Consider the following 22,710-nt stretch of genomic DNA (forward strand, 5'->3'; position numbering starts at 1 on the left):
GTCCATCCAAATTTTGACGTGGCTTCTGAAATGACATGGTATGGGTATTGACCATGAAAGCCATAACACGCTCCGAAACACGTATGTCCTCCATTCTGAGCTCCTACAACAATTGGCCATGTGACTAATACTAATTCATGATCTCAAAAACCAACAATTGATATCAGATATAAGGTTGAAGGTTTGAGACATTTTGAATACGTTGACGGGGGATGATTGGGCCTAGAATGACAGCATCTCCTCCTAACTTTAGGTCTAACCTAAAGACCAACATAGACTAATAAGATAAACCTAAAATGAAATAGAGCCTCCCAACCCAGGTCAAGTAAATGTGTGGTTATAGGAGTCCATATCGGATCGACCATACCAGCTGATTTGTATCGATATTGGTCATGAGGTACACATGACTGATACAGATTCGTATATACAACATGATCGAATATGGAATTTTTTAGTAAAAATTTCTGTTATGATTTGAAATTGGAATAAATACAGTTGGATATGTATTGAAAATGATATGGGTGTGGCCTAGCCACCAAACTTACCCTCATTAATCAGTAAAATGTATTAAAAACTAAAAAAAAATGCATTCCCATGTGCGTCCCTCAGATTTTTATATTAAAATATAAAAAATATTTATAAGGGTAAAATAAAAAATAGAAAAATAATTAGGTAACTGATTAATTATAATCCGATTTAGGTACCCCAAACACAATATGTGAAATGTTAAATACCTAAACTACAATTTATCAAAACATTAGGAACCATAGATGCCATTTACCCCAAAAAAAAAAATTGAGCCTTGTCAATGGTGGAGAGTTCCTATTTATTAGGGAGAACAATTTTTTTATATCTTTTTTTTACCCTTGCTAACGATGGAGAGCTCCTTTTTTTAAAGAAGTAAGAAAGATAGAGAGGAATAGGATCTAATGACATGGAAGCTATCTAAGGCTGGGGGAGCCAGGGTATAAGTGTACCGTATCCAACTGGATTGGAGGGAAATCAATTTGAACCGATATGCGGATCAGACGTATTGTTCTCCTTAAAACTATCAGATTAGACGATACCGTGACACAGTGTGACCGATACGTTAAACCAATTTAACTGTAGCTGTCTCCTCCAACAATTCTCTAACAATCCATCCCCAAGAGGCTGTGAAAGCAGGACTTGTACTGGGCACTAGACTTTCAAAGTATTCGTTGCATTCTTTTGTTTAACATCATGATCATATATGATCGTATCCAATGGGAAGTAATTACTCTTGCACTTAACAGCCTCTCTTAACTGTTTCAGCAAAAAAAAAAAAAAAAAACCTCTCTTAACTGTACAGATGATCACATGCAACATTGCAATTCCTATTTTAAGTTCTTGGGAAATTCCCAGTAGCTAATTCTCTCTTGGATAGACATTTTCTAAAAATGTTTATGTGGGGAGAGATTGAGCATGCTGTCAGCCTTCATAGGTGGGAGGAGAAGATGGCACAAGTTGGGTACCTTCGAGACTTGCCCAGCCTTTTCCCATTTATGTGTTTGGGTCATAAATTTGTGAATATTCAACAACATGGGGCCAATAGGATCATGTGCATGGGCATCCAAGGAAAGGGGTAGGGTGATCATTTCACTACCCCATGTGAGAGGGCACAGGGGAGGCTGCCAGGCAACATTCTTTTTTCGGTGTAATAAATTTCTAGATAACTATTTTATTTTGTTTATCTCGTGCTTGTCTGTCTCTATTAGTTGCAACAAGAAACCATTTGGCTGCTCTTCCGGGGATGACCTGCACAAAAGAACAAACAGACAAGGGAGAGCCGGCTTCGACCAGCAAAGACTCTCTGATGCCTAATTCAGATTCCTTCGCAGCAGACAATTTAGAAAGTAAAGAATGGTTTGATCCCCATACCTAGCACATACCTACGTATTTATAGGTTCAGAGTAGAGGGTTGAGGCGGTTATGGAGAGTCCCACTTTGGTACGTGTTTTAATTCCGGTAGGAGATCCGGAGGTGGATTCCTTTTAGGAAAGTATCTTCTCTTCTGGGAAGAGTCCTTTGGTAAGATTACGGTGAAGAATTGCTTACTTGTAGGGCAAGTAGTTAGCCTTACTGAGTTACTGGTTTGGGATTGTTTGCACAAAATAATTAACCACAAGCGTACGGATCAATCGTAGCTACGGGTCGAACTCAGGGAGATGTACGCCACCCTATTTTACTCACTTTAAAGCAATGCAAAGTGAACCAAATTAAACTAATTAAACTAACAAAAATTAACGCATCCTAACTCACAAGCATCTAGCGAATTGAATTGGCGTCCTAACATACAAGCATCCAACCTATCAATACTAACGCGGATTCGAAGGAATAAATTGCAGCCACACATCACAACCATATAAAAAAAAACAAAAGAAAGAGATTAGAAAGGGAGAATGAGACTAAGAGATTAGAAATGTAAAACCCGAAGGGGCTTGAACCGGATTGAAATTGCTTGCCCCTCACACTTGAAATGGCGCTACCAAATCTGAAATTAAAACAAAAATAATTAAATTAAAATCCTACTGTAAGTACCGCGGTCCTTCGGGACGAAGGTTTCCTCAGCCCTTTGTGGTATATGGCGACATAGGGTTTTGGGAGATACGTGTGTGTGTATATGGATGTGGATAACATTGTCAATGTATGATATCGATAAATGGGGGATTGGGATCATGCATTAAAATATGCTAATATAACGAGAAGTTGCCACCTAGGGTTAGGGCCTAGGACCCATTAAGTGTAGCCCTACCCGTGGTGAGCGGAATCGGGCTACGTGACTCCATATGGTCCGACCAAAGGTTCGGGTAAGGGGTCAGGTTACGAGTGTGGGAAGGTGTTAGGCACCCACCTCGCCCGGCCTAAGCCGGTCTCTCTGTGTTAGATGCTACATAAGGATGAATGTTGTCTCTCTCTTATTACGGGGATGGGGGATATTATGAACTACATTCAGATGCTATGAATTGAACTAAAGCATAATAAACTACATTATATATACGAAAAGTGCGGACTAAAACGGTAAAATATGAAAGGACTACATTGGATCAACAAAAATGCAATGATTGTACCTGTATGGTTGTATGCCCCTGGCTCAGGGGAGATAGACAAATGGACCGACGCTGCTTCTTTCTCGGCATAGTAACGACTCTTTCGAGTGATTTGGAAAAGAGTAAACAGATAAAATAACATCTATAACAAAGGAGTTTCGATGGTTATCCGTGCACAGACGGGATACCAACGCCAAGGAGCCAAAGCTCTCTATACTCAAAGGGACAATCGAAGGATCTGTCCGCCACACGAAAACTTCAAGCACTCACACACTTATGAGGGAAGGAGGGGAAATGAGGGTGAAAAGGGAGGAAAAGAGGCTAGGAATCACTTGGAGAGGGTCTCTCTACCCAAAATTCCTTGGGAAATGTGGGAGGGGACGCTCCTATTTATAGGGAGGGATCCTTTCTCTCTCCTGACCGGATAAGTCCTCCACGGCGCCGTGGGGGACTTTTCCACGGCGCTGTGGGTGACGTCAGCAGGCTGATGTCACACCCCCTTATGGCACCGTGAAAATCCGGTACACATCCCCACGGTGTCGTGGGAAGGTGCCCACAGTGTCGTGGGAAGGCGTCCACGGTGCCGTGGGAAGAGCCCACGGCGTTTTGGGAGCACAGTGCCATTTTTCCTTATTTTTGGGCCTAAAATGAGCCATTTTGTGCTCAGCATGGTTCTTGGTCCCATGGGTCAGGTATCTTTAGGTCTGAAAAGAGGGAGGGTGCGTCGTCCATCGTCCATGTCCCATTGTCATCATCGCCAATTAGGGGGTGACAAAAAATCAGCGTCTACAGTTTGCCCCTCTTTGGCCGAGGCCTATGCCAACAGCCGAAGAGTAAAGACAAAAGACCAACTAATTTTGTCACCAAGAGCATGTACTGCTGATGCTTTGCTCAAAGGCGGCAGAGTTGCTAAAAATAGGCGGTTAATCGCGATGAAATCTTTCAATAATCCTCAAAAGAAAAACTCGGAAGAACCAAATCTTTATCTTGTGAGCATTGCTCAAACAATTTTTGAGGGTGATAAGGCACCGCTCGACCAAAGACCTAGATAAGGCACCACTCGGCCCACAAGATCGAATATGAGGGACTCCACTGGAATAGAATTTTGAGGGTGATAAGGCACCACTCAACCGAAGATCTAAATAAGGCACCACTCGGCCCGAAGATCAAATTTGAGGGTGATAAGGCACCACTCGACCAAAGACCTAGATAAGGCGCCACTCGGCCCGAAGATCTAATTTGAGGGTGATAAGGCACCACTCGACCAAAAGTCAAACTTGGATGGTTATAAGGTTCCACTCGACCGAAACCATCAAGTTTGGAGGGTGATAAGGCACCACTCGACCGAAAGTTAGTATTGAGGGATTTCACTAGGGATTTTTTTTATTTTATTTTTTATTTTTTTATTTTTATTTTTTTTTGGGTCCACGGCGCCGTGCGGGGGTCTGCACGGCCCCTTGTATGGGCAGCACCTTGCTTGCACGGCCCCGTGTGCACGGCTCCGTGCCAGACTTCACGGCTCCGTGGGCAAACCTCTACGGCGTCGTGGGCCGCTGTTCCACGGGACCGTGGAGAATTCCACGGCGCCGTGGGCGCGATAGAGAATTTATAAATAGAGGGCTCCCTCACTCACTTCTTCACTCTCATTTCTACTGCGAAGCTCTGCTATTTTTTATTTTTGACTTTAACCCCTTTTCATCCACTCTCACCATGTCTTTCCGCCGACGAAGACGCCAGTCTCACCGGGAGCCACTACTCGGTACTACTGCTTGCGATGCACGAGCTGCATGGTACCTTTCAGGGGTTACCCTGGTCGACACTGCCCGCCATGGTTGCCGCTCCATACGGGGCCAGGTCAGTATTCTTCCTCTTTCCCTTTCAATTTACGCATTTATTTTATATTAGCTTCACACCTCATCACATAGATTAGAGGTAACGTCCCTAGACTCTGCCCCAAGCACCTAATGGCACGCAAATCCAGGTAATGCCTCTAGATACCATCCTAGGCACCTAGTGGCACATAAACCAAAGCGAGGCCATCAGACACTACCCTAAGTGTCTTTTGGCACGTAAATCTAGGAAATGCCCCTAGATACCCTCCTAGGCACCTGGTGGCATGCAAATCAAAGCGATGCCATCAAACACTACCCTAAGTGTCTTTTAGCACGTAAATCTAGGTAACGCCTCTAGATACTATCCTAGGCACCTAGTGGCACGTGAATCAAAGCAAGGCTATCAGACAATACCCTAAGTGTCTTTTGGCATGTAAATCAAGGTAACGTCTCTAGATACCCTCCTAGGCACCTAGTGGCACGCGAATCAAAGCGAGGCCATCAGACACTATCCTAAGTGTCTTTTGGCATGTAAATCAAGGTAACGCCTCTAAATATCCTCCTAGGCACCTAGTGGCACGCAAATCAAAGCGAGGCCATCAGATACTACCTTAAGTGTCCTTTGGTACGCAAATCAAGGTAACACCTTTAGATACCCTCCTAGGCACCTAGTGGCACATAAATCAAAGCGAGGCCATTAGACACTACACTACGTGTCATTTGGTACACAAGTCTAGGTAACGCCTCTAGATACCATCCTAGGCACCTAGTGGCACGCGAATCAAGGCGAGACCATCAGACACTACCCTAAGTATCTTTTGGCACATAAATCTAGGTAACGCCTCTAGATACCATCCTAGGCACCTAGTGGCACACGAATCAAGGTGAGGCCATCAGACACTACCCTAAGTATCTTTTGGCACATAAATCTAGGAAATGCCCCTAGATACCCTCCTAGGCACCTGGTGGCACGCAAATCTAGGAAATGCCCCTAGATACCCTGCTAGGCACCTAGTGGCATGCAAATCAAAGCGATGCCATCAAACACTATCCTAAGTGTCTTTTAGCACGTAAATCTAGGTAACGCCTCTAGATGCCATCCTAGGCACCTAGTGGCACGTGAATCAAAGTGAGAGCATCAGACAATACCCTAAGTGTCTTTTGGCACACAAATCAAGGTAACATCTCTAGATACCCTCCTAGGCACCTAGTGGCACGTGAATCAAAGCGAGGCCATCAGACACTACCTTAAGTGTCCTTTGGTATGCAAATACAGGTAACGCCTCTAGATACCCTCCTAGGCACCTAGTGGCACACAAATCAAAGTGAGGCCATCAGACACTACCCTACGTGTCCTTTGGTACGCAAGTCTAGGTAACGTCTCTAGATACCATCCTAGGCACCTAGTGGCATGCGAATCAAGGCGATGCCATCAGACACTACCCTAAGTATCTTTTGGCATGTAAATCTAGGTAACGCCTCTAGATACCATCCCAGGCACCTAGTGGCACACGAATCAAGGTGAGGCCATCAGACACTACCCTAAGTGTCTTTTGGCATGCAAATCTAGGTAACGCCTCTAGATACCATCCTAGGCACCTAGTGGCATGCGAATCAAAGCGAGGCCATCAAACACTACCCTGAGTGTCTTTGGGCACGTAGCTCGAGGTAATGCCCCCTTTTTATAATCTCTCCCTCTCTCTTTTTTTTATTATTTATTTAATTCTTTAATTCTTGTCCTCAATATTTCGGCTAACCATTTGCCTTATTTTTCTTTGCAGGGCAGCTCCCTTCCTTCGCCCAAGAAGTATTATGGGCTGGAGGCTATTTCAGAGTGGTACCGCACACTTTGCCCGATGGTACAATCGCGGGTAGTTCGGACCGGGCTGGGGCACATCGCCTCGTCCCTAGCTCGCGAGTTGGACAGTCCGACTGCGAGGGCTCTGATAGAGAGGTGGTGGCCGAGCACCCATACATTTCACCTTCCCTTTGGTGAGGCGATGGTCACCCCCTAGATTTCTACATGATCACGGTATTTCCCTTTGGTGGGTTACCCGTGACACTGACTCCGGAGGAGAGGATTATAGCCTCGGCAGAGCCATTAGAGTGCCTGGAGTATTATCGGCAGCAGTTGGGGATTGCCGTTACAGGGAGAGAGATCCCCGCGTCGGTCCTGAGGGGTAGCTGGGATGAGAGGGTCGTTACAGACCAGTCGCCGACCGTCCTTCAGGATCAGCAGGCTCGATGCTTCCTCCTCTTCTTGCTGGCGGAGGTGATCTTCAGCGATATGACGGGTACGGTGACACCCGATGCCGTATATGTTCGCTTCTTTGAGCATTTTGACGTGGCCGCGGGCTACGATTGGGGGGGGCTCGGCGTACACCTACTTCCTGGATATGTTAGACTATCTAGTTGTGGGGTCACTGAACCTGATCGGATGCTGCTATGTCCTATGGGTTAGTTCTCTAAACTTTGCCTTTTTCTCTTTCCTTTTTTATTTTTATCTTATTCTTACTTTTTTTAGCTCATTTATGATTGCCTATTGCAGACGTGGAGCTATGAGATCCTTCGGTTCCGGATCCCTACTTTCAGACTTGGGGATGATCCCGGAACCACCTTTCCTCGAACTACGCGATGGCATAAGTCCCACTTGCTCAGGAGCGGTCACCATAAGGACCTTGGGTCCATTCGCGGCCTCCTGAACGAGCTGCAGCCAACCGAGGTAAATTTAAAGTGGTTGTTTATCTTATTTTCTCTTTTCTTCTCTTATTTTTTATTTATTTATTTATTTTTTTTTTGCATTGATCTTGACTCTTACTTGACAGGCTTCTCTCCATCCTTATTTGGGGGAGGTGATTTTAGAGCCGGACATGTTTGACAGGGCCTCAGCTCTCTCCACTCGCAGGGTCCTTTTTGAGGGCCCATGGGGGTTTGCTTTTTACTTGGGAGAGCGAGTGTCCCTGCAGTGGTCTGAGGCTCGCTTGGTGCCCTGCCCTCCTCCTGCTCGGGTCCATCAGCCAGCCTTGATGGATCGGGATGAGATCAGGCACTGGAGGGTTGGTGAGCCCGCGATTGGGCTGGTGCTAGCCGAGACGGACTATACCGACTTCCTTCTCCAAGAGACAGTCTGCATCCCCCTCACCCGCGAGGGACCTCAGGTAAGATCTTCTCCATTTTACCCTCTTCTCCTCAGATTGTTAATCTAGCTTTTATTCTGATGTGTTTCTCTTCTTGACAGTTTCCAGGTCGCCCCATGATTCCAGGGGTCTATGGTGGTGGGAGTTCTTCTCGCGCCTCTCGAGTAGGGGAGGTGGAGTCAGGTGTTGGGCCTTCTGGAGAGGTTCCAGCCCTACGGATTGCTGGTTCAGATGACCACATTCCAGGGTATCGTTCGTGGTTCATTCGCCACCACGAGCCTGGGATGGTTGAGGTCATCTTACCACCCCCTCGGGCTGCAGATACAGACCTAGGCCTCCCTCTTCCTTATGATGGGGTAAGCACATCCACCTTTCCTAACTTCATCCATTATTTTTCAAATTCTTGACATCTTGGGTGATTATCATGTTTAGGTGGATGCAAGCCGATACGCCGATATGAGGCGTATGATGGCGAGCATGGATGAGATGATCATCTCGCGTGTGGACACGGGCCATAGTATGGTAATGCTTCGTCTCTTCCCCCCGCTTCTCTTCTTTCTTTTTTTTCTTTTCTTATTTCAATTTTTTATTTATTATTTTTTTTCTTGCTTATCTTTTGATTTTCCTCTCTCTCTCTTTCTCTCTCCTTTTTTTAGAGGGTTGAGCTTGACCATTGTCGGAGAGAGATTGAGAGACTTAGGCTTACAAATGATCAGCTGCAGTTCAACCTTACGCGGGTTGAGGTTGAGAGGGATACCCTGATAGGGTCCCAAAGCGGAGAGGGGGGAGTCTTGGATGTTGACGATTACTCCCCTGTGTCATGACCGCTCCTCTTTTTTTTTTTTTTTTTTTTTTATTATTTGGAAATATTGTTACAACTATGTACATTTATTTTCCTTCCCTTCTCTTTTTTTTTGTTTATACATTTTGGTATGGATACTGGTGCCATTGTCTATGAATTCATTGGATATTTCTTTCTTTGAAATGCACATGAGACTCCATCCCTTTCCTTAGAAGCACAAATTCCACTGGTAAATGGTTCCATTACATGAGCAAGGATAGAGAAATTGAGAAAAGATAGACAAACAAGTAAAGATAGGAACATCCAATTGATATCACTTATTTGTAACATTTTTCGGATAACAGCATCACCACTTCTTGTGTCACATCTCTGAGGTTCTGAAATTTTCCATCTTAGGTTGTTCCTGCCTCGGAGATACTAAGGAAGTGATATAAAAATTGATGTGAGTTAAACCCATGAATCTCACATAATTGTTCCCTGATGTTTCTGATTTTTCTCTCTCGGCCTTCATCCAAGGGCAGCTCCATTGGATTTCTTGGACATCTCTCTCCTCCAAATATTTCTTCCAGTCTTGGACCTCGTGGAATTCTGACTTTTCCCTTTGTATTTGATAATGCATAGGCCGGAGGTGAGGACACGGAATTGGTGTGACCAATTTTAGTTTTTCCATCAACCACATTTGGAATACCGCCGGAGATCCATGAAGGAAGTCTGTATCGTATTTCTGAGACTGACTCATGGTATCAAACCCTTTGAACGTTTCTGCTAAAATGGTAGGAGCGATGTCGCATCCTTCTTCAATTTTCCTAACAACTTCTGCAATTATTGGAGACATGCCTTTTCCTGGAGATGCTAAGAAGTACCTCCCAATCATACAGAATAAATACGCCCACTTTCTGTGTCGGATCTGTCTTTCTTCTTGAAATCCATTGTTGTTGAAGATCTTCACAACTTTCAATGCATCCACCTTGTCATAATTGATAACTTGCTTTAACTCCTTATTCATGGAAAAGAAATCTCCCAAATTTTTGAAGAGCTGTTCTTTCTTCATAGTTGAGAGGAACAACTTTCCTCGAGGGGGTGACATCATGCAAGCCCGGAATTCTTCAATGGTCGGAGCCAGCCAGACTTTTTCGAAGCAAAACGCATGCAATTGGGGGTTCCAGCACTTTGACACTTCCCTTAGTAAATCATGATGGAGCTTGAAGCAACCGATCCTTCCTAATACTATCAGATGGTGATCCTCTAGGAGTGTAGGCTCGTCCACATTCATCCGGAGAGTCCACTGACGCAACTGTTCGTCGAGCTCTTCTTTCTTTAGTCCTCTCATGCTACCTGTATCAAGGATTGGATTAGCATTTTGAGACACAGAATGAATAAATCCTTTGTTAATAACCAGCTCTAGATGACTTTACTCCTAAGCTAGGTCAAGGAATGGAAGGCCAAATGGCGAGATTTACCCATATGTGCAAGGGACGCCGGCTGGCGGAATTTATGGGAGGAAACCAATACAATGCCTTCTTTTTTTTTTCTCTTTTTTTTTTTTTTTTTTTTTTTTTTTTTGAGACCGTACCCGAATACATCGAGTTGCCTACGTATCCCTTCGGAGGAATCAGGTCAAACGTAGTTCAAATTGCTTCACATATCTTAGACAAAATACTTCTTTAGCTGGTCCATATTGACCAGACCCCAAAGATCTTCTCCGTCAAGATCAGAGAGTTGGACTGCCTGTCCTGGCAATATGGTCTTGACTTTGTAGGGTCCACTCCAATTGGGTCAGAATTTTCCTCTTGGGTCGTGGATTGTAGCTCGCTGCTCTCTAAAGACCAAATCTCCTTCTTCAATGCTCCAAGTGCGGACACCCTTATTGAATGCCCTAGCCATTCTTTGCTGATATTTCTTGAGATTGTCCATGGCCTTCATCCTTTTCTCATCCAAGAGATTGAGCTCTTCGTATCTGGCCCTTACCCATTCCCCTTCTGGCAATTGACTATCGAGTAAGACTCGAAGAGAAGGGACCTGAATTTCTACCGGTAATACGGCTTCCATCCCATATACCAGAGAATACGGGGTAGCTCCGGTAGAGGTTCGGATAGATGTCCGATATGCCCATAAAGCTAGTGGAAGTTTCTCTGCCCAGTTATTGTGTGTATCTGCCATCTTTTGCAATATGACCTTCATATTCTTGTTGGCTGCTTCTACTGCTCCATTAGTCTATGGCCGGTAAGTAGTAGACTTATGCCTCTTAATGCCAAATTGGTTACAGAGTTCTTCCACTTTTCCCCTGAAATGTAGGCCTTGACCTGAAATCAACTGTTGCGGCACACCGTATCTGCAGATGAGATTCTCTTTTATGAACTTTGCCACCTTGGTGGAAGTTAGAACTGCATAAGATTGAGCCTCTACCCATTTTGTGAAATAGTCGGTGGCAACTAACACGAATTGATGTCCATTTAAAGCCTTTGGAGTTATTTTTCCAACTACATCAATTCCCCAGGTAGAAAATGGTCAAGGGGCATTTAATGAGTGCAACTCTGTCGGAGGAATATGAATGATGTTGGGAAATATCTGGCATTTATGACATCGCCTTACGAAGGCAGCACACTCAACTTCTATAGTGACCCAATAGTATCCCATCCTGAGAATTTTCTTGGCCAGCATCCTTGCATTCATGTGTGGTCCACATATTCCTTGATGGATTTCTTCCATAATGATTTGAGCCTGATCCTCATCCACACATAATAGTTGGATACCATCATAAGACCTCTTATACAACAAGTTTCCTTGGAGGATGAATTGAGTGGCATATTTTCGCAAATGCCTCTTCTCTCTTTCTGAAAGCTCTTTAGGATATCTTCTTTCCTTGATGTAGTCGACCACTGGAGCATACCAAGGTCTTCCATCCTTGGTGAGCGTATTGACTAGTTCTCCATATGCTGGGCAGGTCCTTCTTTTTATTAGGAAGGGCTGGATCTTGTCTCGAGTATCACATTCTACCATGGACGCCAAAGTGGCTAAAGCATCGGCGAACCGATTGCTATCCCTGGGTAGATACTTAAAAGAAACTTCCTTGAAGCATTGCGTCAGTTGTTCTAGATAGACTTGGTAGGGCTTCAACTTCTCATCCTTAGTCTTCCACTTTCCTTGTGTTTGACAGATCACCACAGAGGAATCTCTGTAAACTTTAATTTTGTCAACTCCTATAGACAGAGCCATTTCTAACCCGATAGCACAAGCTTCATACTCTGCTATGTTATTGGTACAACTAAATTCCAACCTAAAGGCCATTGGCAAGTAAAAGTCCTCTGGGGTTATCAATAACACCCCTGCGCCAAATCCTTTTTGATTGGCGGCTCCATCAAAGTACAGTTGCCACCCCCCAGTTGGTCCGGCTTCTACGGAGTGCAAATCTTCGCTGGGGAAGAGGTCCTCTGTTGCTCGGGAATCATCCTCTGAGGGAAATGCTGCTAGATGGTCAGAGATTGCTCGTCCTTTCACAGACTTTTGACTAACATAAATTATGTCGAATTCTGATAATAGCAACAACCACCTAGCCATCCTCCCTGTCAATGCTGGTTTCTCGAAGAGGTACTTAATTGGATCCATCCGAGAGATCAACCTGACGGGATGTGACACCATGTAGTGCCTTAGGCGCTTAGTTACCCAAACCAGAGATGTACATGTCCTTTCTACTGGGGCATATCGAGTTTCATACTTGATAAATTTCCTGCTTACATAGTAGATTGCATGCTTTTCTCCATCCGCCTTGCCAACTTGGGCCATCATTGATCCGACCGTTGTTTCTCCTACTGACAAATATAGGAGCAAAGGCTCACCGAACACTAGAGGGACAAGTATAGGAGGAGAAAGTAGATACTCTTTGATTTTCATAAAGGCATCTTGACATTTCTCGTTCCATTCTTTCGGCTCTTTCTTCCTTAGGAGTTTGAAGATAGGTTCACAAGTGGATGTCAACCGAGATATGAATCTGCTGATGTACTGAATGCGGCCCAAAAACCCTCGTACCTCTTTTTTTGTCCGGGGTGGTGGCATTTTCGCGATGGCTTTTATCTTGTCAGGGTCCACTTCTATCCCTCTTTCGCTGACAAGAAATCCCAATAATTTTCCTGCTTTGGCCCCAAACACACACTTCTGAGGGTTCAGCCTTAGCTTGTATTCTTTGATTCTTTCAAAAAACTTTCTGAGAGCTGCAAAATGGCCTTGTCGGTCAATAGATTTGACTATCATATCATCGACATATACCTCTACTTCTTTGTGTATCATGTCGTGTAGGATAGCTATGGCCGCTCTTTGATATGTTGCCCCAGCATTTTTCAACTCAAAAGGCATTACTTTGTAAAAAACGTGCCCCAGGGTGTGGTGAAGGCAGTTTTCTCCCTGTCCTCCGGGCACATACTAATTTGGTTATATCCTGAGAAACCATCAATGAAGGACAGTAGAGCATGGTCTGCAGTGTTGTCTACCAAAATGTCAATGTGGGGTAACGGAAAATCATCCTTCGGGCTGACCCTGTTTAGGTCACAAAAATCCACACACATTCTGACCTTCCCATCTTTCTTAGGGGCTGGGACAATATTGGACAACCATTGAGGGTACTGGGTTACTTGAAGAAATCCTGCATTCCATTGTTTGATTACTTCTTCCCTGATCTTCTCACTCCATTCCGGCCTCATCCTTCTTAACTTCTGCTTGACTGGGCGAGCCTCCGGATATGTTGGTAATTCATGTTGCACAATCTTTGGATCGATGCCGAGCATATCCTTGTAGGACCAGGCGAAGACTTCCTCAAATTCCTTGAGGAGGGAGATCATTTGGGATGTTTCGTTATTGTTGAGAGAAGCACCAATTTTGATTATTCGAGGGCATTGATCGGTCCCTATATTTACGGGGTGGGTATCCTCTCGGACGGGTTGAGCTCTTCTTTGCTCCAATCATTCTAATAGATTACGATGTTCTAAGACATTATCATCGTCAGAAGAATAGGAAGAAGAAGAAGAAACATACTCAGAATCAGTAATTTCATTCATGATAAGGGGAAGAGTACAGACAAACCCAATGGACTGGACATTTCCGCCGGACTCAGATACAGACTCAGAGACAGACTAAGACAGGACTATGCTAGAGCTGGTTACAACTTCAGACTCATTAATATGGAAATCTTCCATCATTCTTGCCCAATTCGCTATGGATCCTTGGAGAGGTTGTATGAGAAGATGTGGTGCCGGTCCTTCTTCTTCTTCAATGATCACTGCTACTTCAAACAGTTCGTCGATCCCTTGATCCCCTGTGACTTCCTTCTTGCTGGCTTGATCCAATTCCATGGCTATCCAGTCTACTTCGTTCTTAAAGAATATTTCAAGTCCTGGTAGACGTTCGCCCTATTCTTGATTGAACCATGGTTCTGGATTTCCACAGTAAGGGAAGTCTTCTCCCTCTTTCACAAAGTACCCGTTCAGAGTCTTGAAATATGGCTCATCATTTGTCGTACTATTCTTCTGTCCTGTGGCTTTCTTCCTTGGGTTCTTCAGGTTAAACCCTAATCCACAACGGTTGGCATTGGCTGGTATCTCCGGGAACGCCGGTATCCCCTATTGGTTTTTACCCAATCCTAATCCAGGGAAATATTTCATCTTTCTCATAATCTTCACAGAGGCCTCGCTCCACATTGTCAGGAATTTCCCTAGACTCTAGTTTTCTTCACTTGCAGAGGTAGTACAAATGTAGCCAATTTCAAACCCACCCAGCTGCACTTCTTGCGAGGATGAACCGCCTACTTCAATGTTGGCCAAAGTGTGTACCATTTTCGGGTCTCCAAAAATGGTAATCACTTTCTGATCATATATGAACTTCAGCTTTTGATGAAGACTTGATGCTAGGACTCCCGTTGAATGTAGCCATGGTCTTCCAAGCAACATATTGAAGGATGCTTGAATGTCGATGACTTGGAAGTCTATGGTAAACTAGGCTGGTCCAATCTTGACACTGGTGGAAAGAATCCCAATTACCTCCCTTCTGAAATTGTCGTATGCCCTGATGGTTTGACTGGATGACTTCATTTTGTCTAGAGATAAACCCATGCATCTGGCTGCTTTGAGGGGCATCACATTGAGGGCGGACCCATTGTCTATCAGAACCTGGGGGACTTGATTCTTGTTACATTCCACCGTAATGTAAAGTGCTCGGTTGTGATTCTTTCCTTCTGGGGGTAAATCCTCTTCTGAGAAAAAGAGTGACTGAATGGCATAAGTGGCCCCCACTATGTGAGATAATTCCTCAGGCCCCATTTCTATGGGCACTTGAACCTTGGTAAGAGCTTTCAAAACAGCTTCTCGGTGGGTTGGTGACGCCATTAATAATCCCCAGATTGAGATGTTGGCTTGGGCTTTCTTCAATTGGTCTAGTACTTAGTTTTCTAGTTCAACAACAGCCGTGGATTGGCTAGACCGATATTTTTCCACTGTCAACTCTTTATTCTTAAAGTTTCGGCCACTCCTGGTTTTCGCCACCTCTGACTCTCTTTCTTTAATGACCAACCGGACTGGGCAAAAGTCCCCATCTTCTTTGTCACTATCATTGATGATAAGAGGACCCTTGGGACAAATTCGGGTTTTACCTCCTTCATTAGACAAGGCCACGATAGACTTTCGGGCTTGATTTAGGATTCCTGACAGGGTTTCTCGCTTTTCAGCAACCTGTTGGACTGTATGGGGTTCTTCCGGTATCAATTGGCCAATGGCATGAAAGGCTTCCGAAGCCGCTTGGTACATCTTCCTTGCTTCCTCCAATGACTTATAGAAGCTGCGATCCTTCTTTTCTCCTTGAGAAACTGAACTTTTGGACCTCTTTTCTGGGGTTGACATAACTGGGTGGATATTCCATGTTGGGTCATTTACTGCTTCTCCCTCATTGACATGACACATATAAAAATCATCATGTGCTCTTGCCCATGCATGGTATTCTCTGTTACCCTGATACGGCGATGGGGGAGGAGTCCCATATAGGTCTTGTGTCAAGGCCAAAGTTAACTTTACAGAGTTTTCCAAATGATGAATTGCTTGAGGGAGCGCCCACTGTTTTCTAACAGGTTCCAGCTGTTGAAGCTCCTCCTGGTACTTATCATCCAAGACCACCATTCTCATGAGTGTTTCCTGGATTTTATCTACATCCTGGTGGATCCTGTTCACCTGGAATGATAATTCCCATGGTGCGGGTCCGCAAATGTTCTCATACTTCTCCAGACGTGTCCTTGGTTGCCAAGGTTCCTCATCCTCTGTTTCTTCTTCCCCTTTGGATACTTCATCATTGAATTCCTCTGATGCAGATTCTTGCTCACTTTCATCTTCTTCAGATGATTGTTCTTCTTCCAACGGCTCTTCCCCTTCATCATCGATGTCCTAAAAAAGAGACCTCTGGTGGGGTCAATCTAAAATTCCCCGAGGCTGATATCATTGATCCATGCATCCCATGTTTCACTTCTTCGGGGTGGATCCGGATAGGAGAATGAATCCGAATACAAGACCAGGTCTTCCGAAGGAGTTCCAAACAGATCACAGGCCAAAGCATTGACTAACCAAGTCATATTTTTCAGCTCATGGAGGGTTCGAGCGAGTTCATCGCTTTCATTTGGCATCACCAAGCTCTCACAATGTGCTGCGAAGTTACTATACACCAGATCTGGAAATAGAGAAGTAGCCTTGTACAGGATCTCTTGAGTATGGGTGGAAACATCGAGTATATCTGTGACATGATAGAAGGCGCTCATGTTCCAACGCTCGAAATCTTCTCTGGACACCGTCCAATCGCCTCTGGGAACCTCTAGAGATGATATCTCCTCATCATCTCTGCTTTCATACTCATCTGATGATACGGGTTAAATAAGGCTGGTAGGGTCATTATTATCATCGCTTCCGATGTTATTTACCCAATCCATCGCTTCTACTCCTTCGTCCTCCATCGTTGGACTTTGCTCGGCATACTCTATCCATCCCTTGTGGATATCTTGGTCGTCTTTCTCATCTGAGCTGTTGTCAGTATCCCCCCCTATATGGACAAGAGAGACTTCTTTGGTCAGAGCCTGTCCAATAGCTAGTGCTGAGACTGCTTTAAGGAGCTAAGGTGTGACTCTGGTGATTTCAGTCCCTTCTTCTTCTTCAGGAGCCAGGTGAGATATTTCGGATGATGAGCAACCATACTTGCACAATGGTGTCATTATCTCGAGACCCTCTAATCCATACTCCAAGAAATCCAACTTTCAAAGCCGGTTGATGGATGCTATACCTCTGCCTTGGTCACATGGTTGCCCACCTGTTCGGATATTCCCATCACAGTTCGTTCGGGCGCAATAAACGCAAACCTGTATCCTTTCTTCCCGTGCTTTCCTTGACTGCTCATCTCTTCCTGAATACCACGGGATGGGCTGGATCAATGTAGTAGGATCTTGGAATGGTGTCTCTTCCTGCAGCATGTTTACTGATCCTGTAGATGACTCTAGGGAATAGGTCCCCTTCACCAGTGGTTGTGAGATTTTCCATGCAGGTATCTGGTATTCTACCCATGTGGCACCTTCTGACTTTGGATGATAGAAAGGGGAATCGGGCCGATCCACCTCCTGAGACACCTCTTGTCGAATCTGTGGTTCTTTTTCCTCCTTAAGTTTTCAACATTGCTATATAGACGTGTGCCTTCATTAGCTTCCTCTTTCCAACTGGATGAATCAAGGTGGTATATTCTGCTTACTCGGCATCCTCTTGAAGCATATTTACTCCATGGTTAGGTAGAGGATTTGTGGTGATATTTGGCGGCTGCTTCTTCTGAAGTTCAATTTTGCCCTCGTCAATCAAGTCCTGGATCGCATGCTTAAGAGCTAGGCATCTATCCGTATGATGGCCTTGTTGGTCGTGGTAATGATAGTACAAATTGGGCTTATACTAGGTAGGTGGATTGTTCAAATCCACAGGCCTAGGAGGAACTGAATTGATCATTCCCTGTTTCTTAAGCTTGGTGAATAATAATGAGGGCGTCAGTCCTTCAAAGTTGAAATTCCTCCTGGATGCTTCAGATTCAGTTTGGATCACAAGAGGGGTGGATCCTGTGGCTACCACCTGGACTTCTGCCACCTGGCTGCTTGTCCCTACAGCATTTCCTCCTTTGGCTCTTGGGCTTTTCCTTGCCGAATAGCTTCCTAATGCTTCACGGGTCATACCCTGATTCTGCCTTTCTTTAAAGATCTTATCTTCAATCTTCTTCCCGATTGTCATAAGGGCATCAAATGTTTTGATGTGCTGGTAGTATATCTTCTCACGGTACTCCCCATACAGATTTTCTAACAATATCTCGACCTGCTCCTCCTCAGTAGGGCGGTTCCACATTTTTGCGGCCTTCTCCCTAAACCGCATGATGTAGTTTGAGAACTCTTCACTTGGTTCTTGCCTCAAGGTTTCCAATTCTCTTTGAGTAATATCCATCTCGGTGTTGTATGAATATTGCTTAGTGAAGGCTTTAACCACAGAGGCCCATAACTAGGTTTGAGTGTGATCAAGTTGGGTTAGCCACCTCAAAGCAGATCCGGCCAAAGAATACAAGAACGCCTGTCCCATTTGGTTTTCAAAAAGTCCCCATGATATGGCAATGGTGGCAAAAATCTTGAGATGAGCCCTAAGATCTCCCGATCCGTCGAACTTATCCAATTTCCATTTGAAATCTTCGGGATTTTCCCTTCGGGAAAGAACACCAGGTCTTCTTCATCTTTTTTTTTGACTTTGCCCTTGACAACTACTTCCAACTTGGCTACTTTTTCTCTCATTTTCTTCTCCCTTTCAGTCTCAGGAGGGTCCATAGGGTGGCTATCTTCCCCTTCTTCTACTGGTATGATGATTGGAGTCTTGAGGGTTGCGGGGTTAGTTTTCCGAACTTCTTGCTCTGCTGGTCCAGCTATGGATCCGCCCCTAGATAGTTCATTGACTGAATGAACTAGTTGTGCCATGAGTTGCCGCATTTCGGTCATGTCTACTTGCAGCCTATCCACTCGATCTTCGACTTGACTTTCAGACAGGTGATCCTCCGGAGGATTCATGTTACTCACAAGTGATATCTCAGAAGATGAACTAGAAGAATGAGAAGGAATCAGGGATCTTGAGGAGAATGGTGGGCTGGCTCGAGTCAACCTTCCGTTGCGTCGGACCCAGATGGATAAGGACAGAATCGTGCTTCTACGAAAGGGAGAAGAATACCTAGTTAGACCCTAAGAAGGCTAAAGAAGAATTTTATTTTATTTTTTTTTTTTTTTTTATGAGTTTTTTTATGATGACTTTTTTTGGTATTTTACAACATTTGTTTCATATTATTTTATTATTTTATTCGACTCAAGTAATCGGAGTGGTCATCAGAGTTTCAGCAGACTCCTTCTGAGACCAGGCTTCGAATGCCGTCATTGCCCAAGCATTTTCGAACACAACAACAAAAACAAACAAAAGAAAGATCTTAGTTATCGGGTTATTGATGATTATGTCTGGAGTCAAGATGAGATGCCTTCTTTTTTTTTCCGAGGGACATGTAAGGTTCCATTATATGGAAGTGGACTTCCATTTTTCTTTGAGGGACCATCGTGGGACTATGGAATTCCTTATCTTTGGTGGCATCTCATAACAAAACCAGGTTAATCGTCAAATGACCCTAAACTCGGTCTTTCTTACAGCTAACAAAGGTTAGTTTGTGTCGTACCCTAATCATATGTGGTCTATTTTCCTACATGATGCATGTAATGGGTAGGTTTCCATAGGACAGAACAAGGCCACCCTTGACAAAACCGATATACCTATCGCTCGTGGTCGCGAATTGTAGGCACGTGGTTTTTTTGATATACCTGGAAAATAGGTCACACAAACTCAGAGTAATCGAGCTAGTGCCTTTTTTGAGTGGCAACGCACTCCACAGCACACTAGTGAATACCCTCGTTGGTGATTCTAAACTCGTACAGTAAATATCAAGGGCTGTAGCTTCGCCGCAAATTACCCATGACTACTCATGGGGTCCAACGGCTAACTACGGGGGTAAGAGGAGTTCCCATGCAGTGGTGTGTGCAAGAAAGTGGTATAGGAAGCGGCTATCATCCGATCTCAGAGTACTTAGTATGACGTGCCTCACCTCCCCGGGGGTAAAGGCACGACAGGGAGTACCCTCGCCGTTTGATTTCACTTCGAGCACTATGCATGATGCGGTTAGTACACACAAGGGTTAGCAAGACAAACATATTATGGTATTTATTTATTCATTTATTTATTTTTTGGTATTTTGTTTTGTATATTTTTTTTATTTTTTTATTATTATTTTTTTTTTCTTTTTTTTTTTTTATAAAAGTTTAGAGATAACATTCTGTCATTTATTGATAGCACCTATTTAGAGAGTTTGACCTCGGGTGGACATTTGTCCACCAGGTCCCCAGTGAAGTCGCCACTGTAAGTACCGCGGTCCTTCGGGACGAAGGTTTCCTCAGCCCTTTGTGGTATATGGCGACATAGGGTTTTGGGAGATACGTGTGTGTGTGTATGGATGTGGATAACATTGTCAATGTATGATATCGATAAATGGGGGATTGGGATCATGCATTAAAATATGCTAATATAACGAGAAGTTGCCACCTAGGGTTAGGGCCTAGGACCCATTAAGTGTAGCCCTACCCGTGGTGAGCGGAATCGGGCTACGTGACTCCATATGGTCGGACCAAAGGTTTGGATAAGGGGTCAGGTTACGAGTGTGGGAAGGTGTTAGGCACCCACCTCGCCCGGCCTAAGCCGGTCTCTCTGTGTTAGATGCTACATAAGGATGAATGTTGTCTCTCTCTTATTACGGGGATGGGGGATATTATGAACTACATTCAGATGCTATGAATTGAACTAAAGCATAATAAACTACATTATATATACGAAAAGATGATGATGATAAAGAGATGGAATTTCTAATAATGGGGCTTCCATCTATTCCCATGTATGATGATGAGATATTAATTTCAGATATTATACACAACTTTGAAGTTTCCAGTAAGAAGCCACCACCACCACTAGAAGAAGATATGAGTTCTGAAATGCTACCATTAGTGGAAGAAGAGATGAGCAATGAAATGCCACCACTAGTGGAAGAAGAGATGAGTTCTGAAATGCCACCACTGGATGAAGAGATGAGTTCTGAAATGCCACCACTAGATGCAATTAAGTATGTTGATGATGTTTGCTGCAATAGCAGTGAAATATTATTGCCCACTTCAGATGTTGCTACCAATTTTGATATCAACAGTAGTAGTACCGAGCCAAGTTTACTACAAGGAAAAGAGATGATGGAACCAATTAATAAGGATGGATTTGAGCCATGTCTAACTTCAGAGGGTGAGTAGCTGCAACCCTTTTGCGGATTTCTTTGTCACTCATCATGGTTTGATTTGCCGTCAGAAAATGAAGAGAAGGAAATGTTAGTGGGGTTTCCTTCTATTTCGAGGATCATCGATGAACAACAGCAGCTACTTTCAGTTTCAGATAGAAATTCTGAGAACTTCCAGCAAGTTCCATGCAATAAGAAACCAAGGTTGCAGCTGCTAACACCAAAAGAAGAGATGGAAATTGCATCGGGGTAATATTTTTGTCCAATGGATAAAGAGATCATTATTGATTATCTAGGTAAAAAGTTAAATGGTGGAAAAATTCCTTCAAATATGATCAAGGAATTCGATGTTTACATCATGATGGTCTAAGAGGCGGAATTGATGGTGGTACATGCCGTGGCGGAGGGGAAGAGACGACATGACTTTCTGACCTTCGTGTCGAGCATCCTCCTCTAACTAGCGGCGGTGGTACCATCGGTGAGGGTGCTGGGAGTTGTGCCGAACTGGCTTGTCTTAAGAAATTTTTGAACAGCGCGTTGGTTTGTAGCACCTGGAGCTACATGTTGTGGATTTGAGTGTTTGTGGGGCATTTGTGTCAAAGACCGGAGGAAGAGTTTCAGGTATAGGAAGCGGAGGGGGGAGCTGTTCACTACCCTACTCTTCAAGATGGGGCTGAGGTTCTACAATTACAGCTGATGGAAGGGGGAGGTCTTGAGCTGTCACTGGTATCAGCGAAGGACAAAGACCTCGAGTTGACAGTTGGGTGTTTTGGCAACCAGTGTGGCCTGCTCAATGGTGGGAGGTCTCTAGTTGTTCTCCAGTCATGGGTAAAGTCTTCGTGGGCTTGTTGATACGTTGGAACCTCTCTCCAACTGGGTGGTGTTTGTTAACTTGCTTGAGTGAAATTAAATGATTCTGTTTAATAAAATGTGATTTATATTACCCTGTGATGCTTTGATTTGTCTGAAATGATATGTATGTTATTGAAGTGAAATGTATGGTATAATGGAATTGTGAAATGGTGATATTAACTAAAATGTTCTATGTAGAATATGTGTGACTAACCATGAAATGTGTTAGAACATGAATTGATAATGAGATGAATTGTGAAAATGATTGGCTGTCCATGGATGAATATTATGTGAACACTGATGCGTGAGACAGTGTGTATGTGGTGCATCATCTAGCGGGGATGGGAGGGGTGAGAGCATATTTTGGATAAGAGAATTCCTCACTTAGCACGTGGAGGAGTGAGAAGGAATTAATGAGATTCTTCACTTAGCAGGGGGAGGAGTGAGAAGAAACTAATGGAATTCCCCACTTAACATGGAGGAGGAGTGAGAGCGAAATTTATGGTCTACCTAACTTAGTAGTGGGAGGAGTGGAGGGTACAATAAAATGAAGGTCATGTAAAAGATGGCATGCGGTAGAGATGGAGATATTATGATTAAGTCCACTCCACTGTGAGAGAGTGAGTATG

The 22,710-nt window shown here is 44.1% G+C and overlaps 1 long non-coding RNA gene across 1 annotated transcript; it reads left to right on the top strand.

Moving 5' to 3' along the window:
• On the top strand, positions 1 to 5,292 carry LOC122653668. Its single transcript, XR_006331840.1, has 3 exons — positions 1 to 120; positions 417 to 420; positions 5,279 to 5,292. It is a non-coding gene; the product is annotated as an uncharacterized LOC122653668 (long non-coding RNA).
• Positions 5,293 to 22,710: the final 17,418 nt, after the last annotated feature.

Source organism: Telopea speciosissima, chromosome 3 (assembly GCF_018873765.1).
Source record: "Telopea speciosissima isolate NSW1024214 ecotype Mountain lineage chromosome 3, Tspe_v1, whole genome shotgun sequence".
Taxonomy (NCBI): Eukaryota; Viridiplantae; Streptophyta; class Magnoliopsida; order Proteales; family Proteaceae; genus Telopea; species Telopea speciosissima.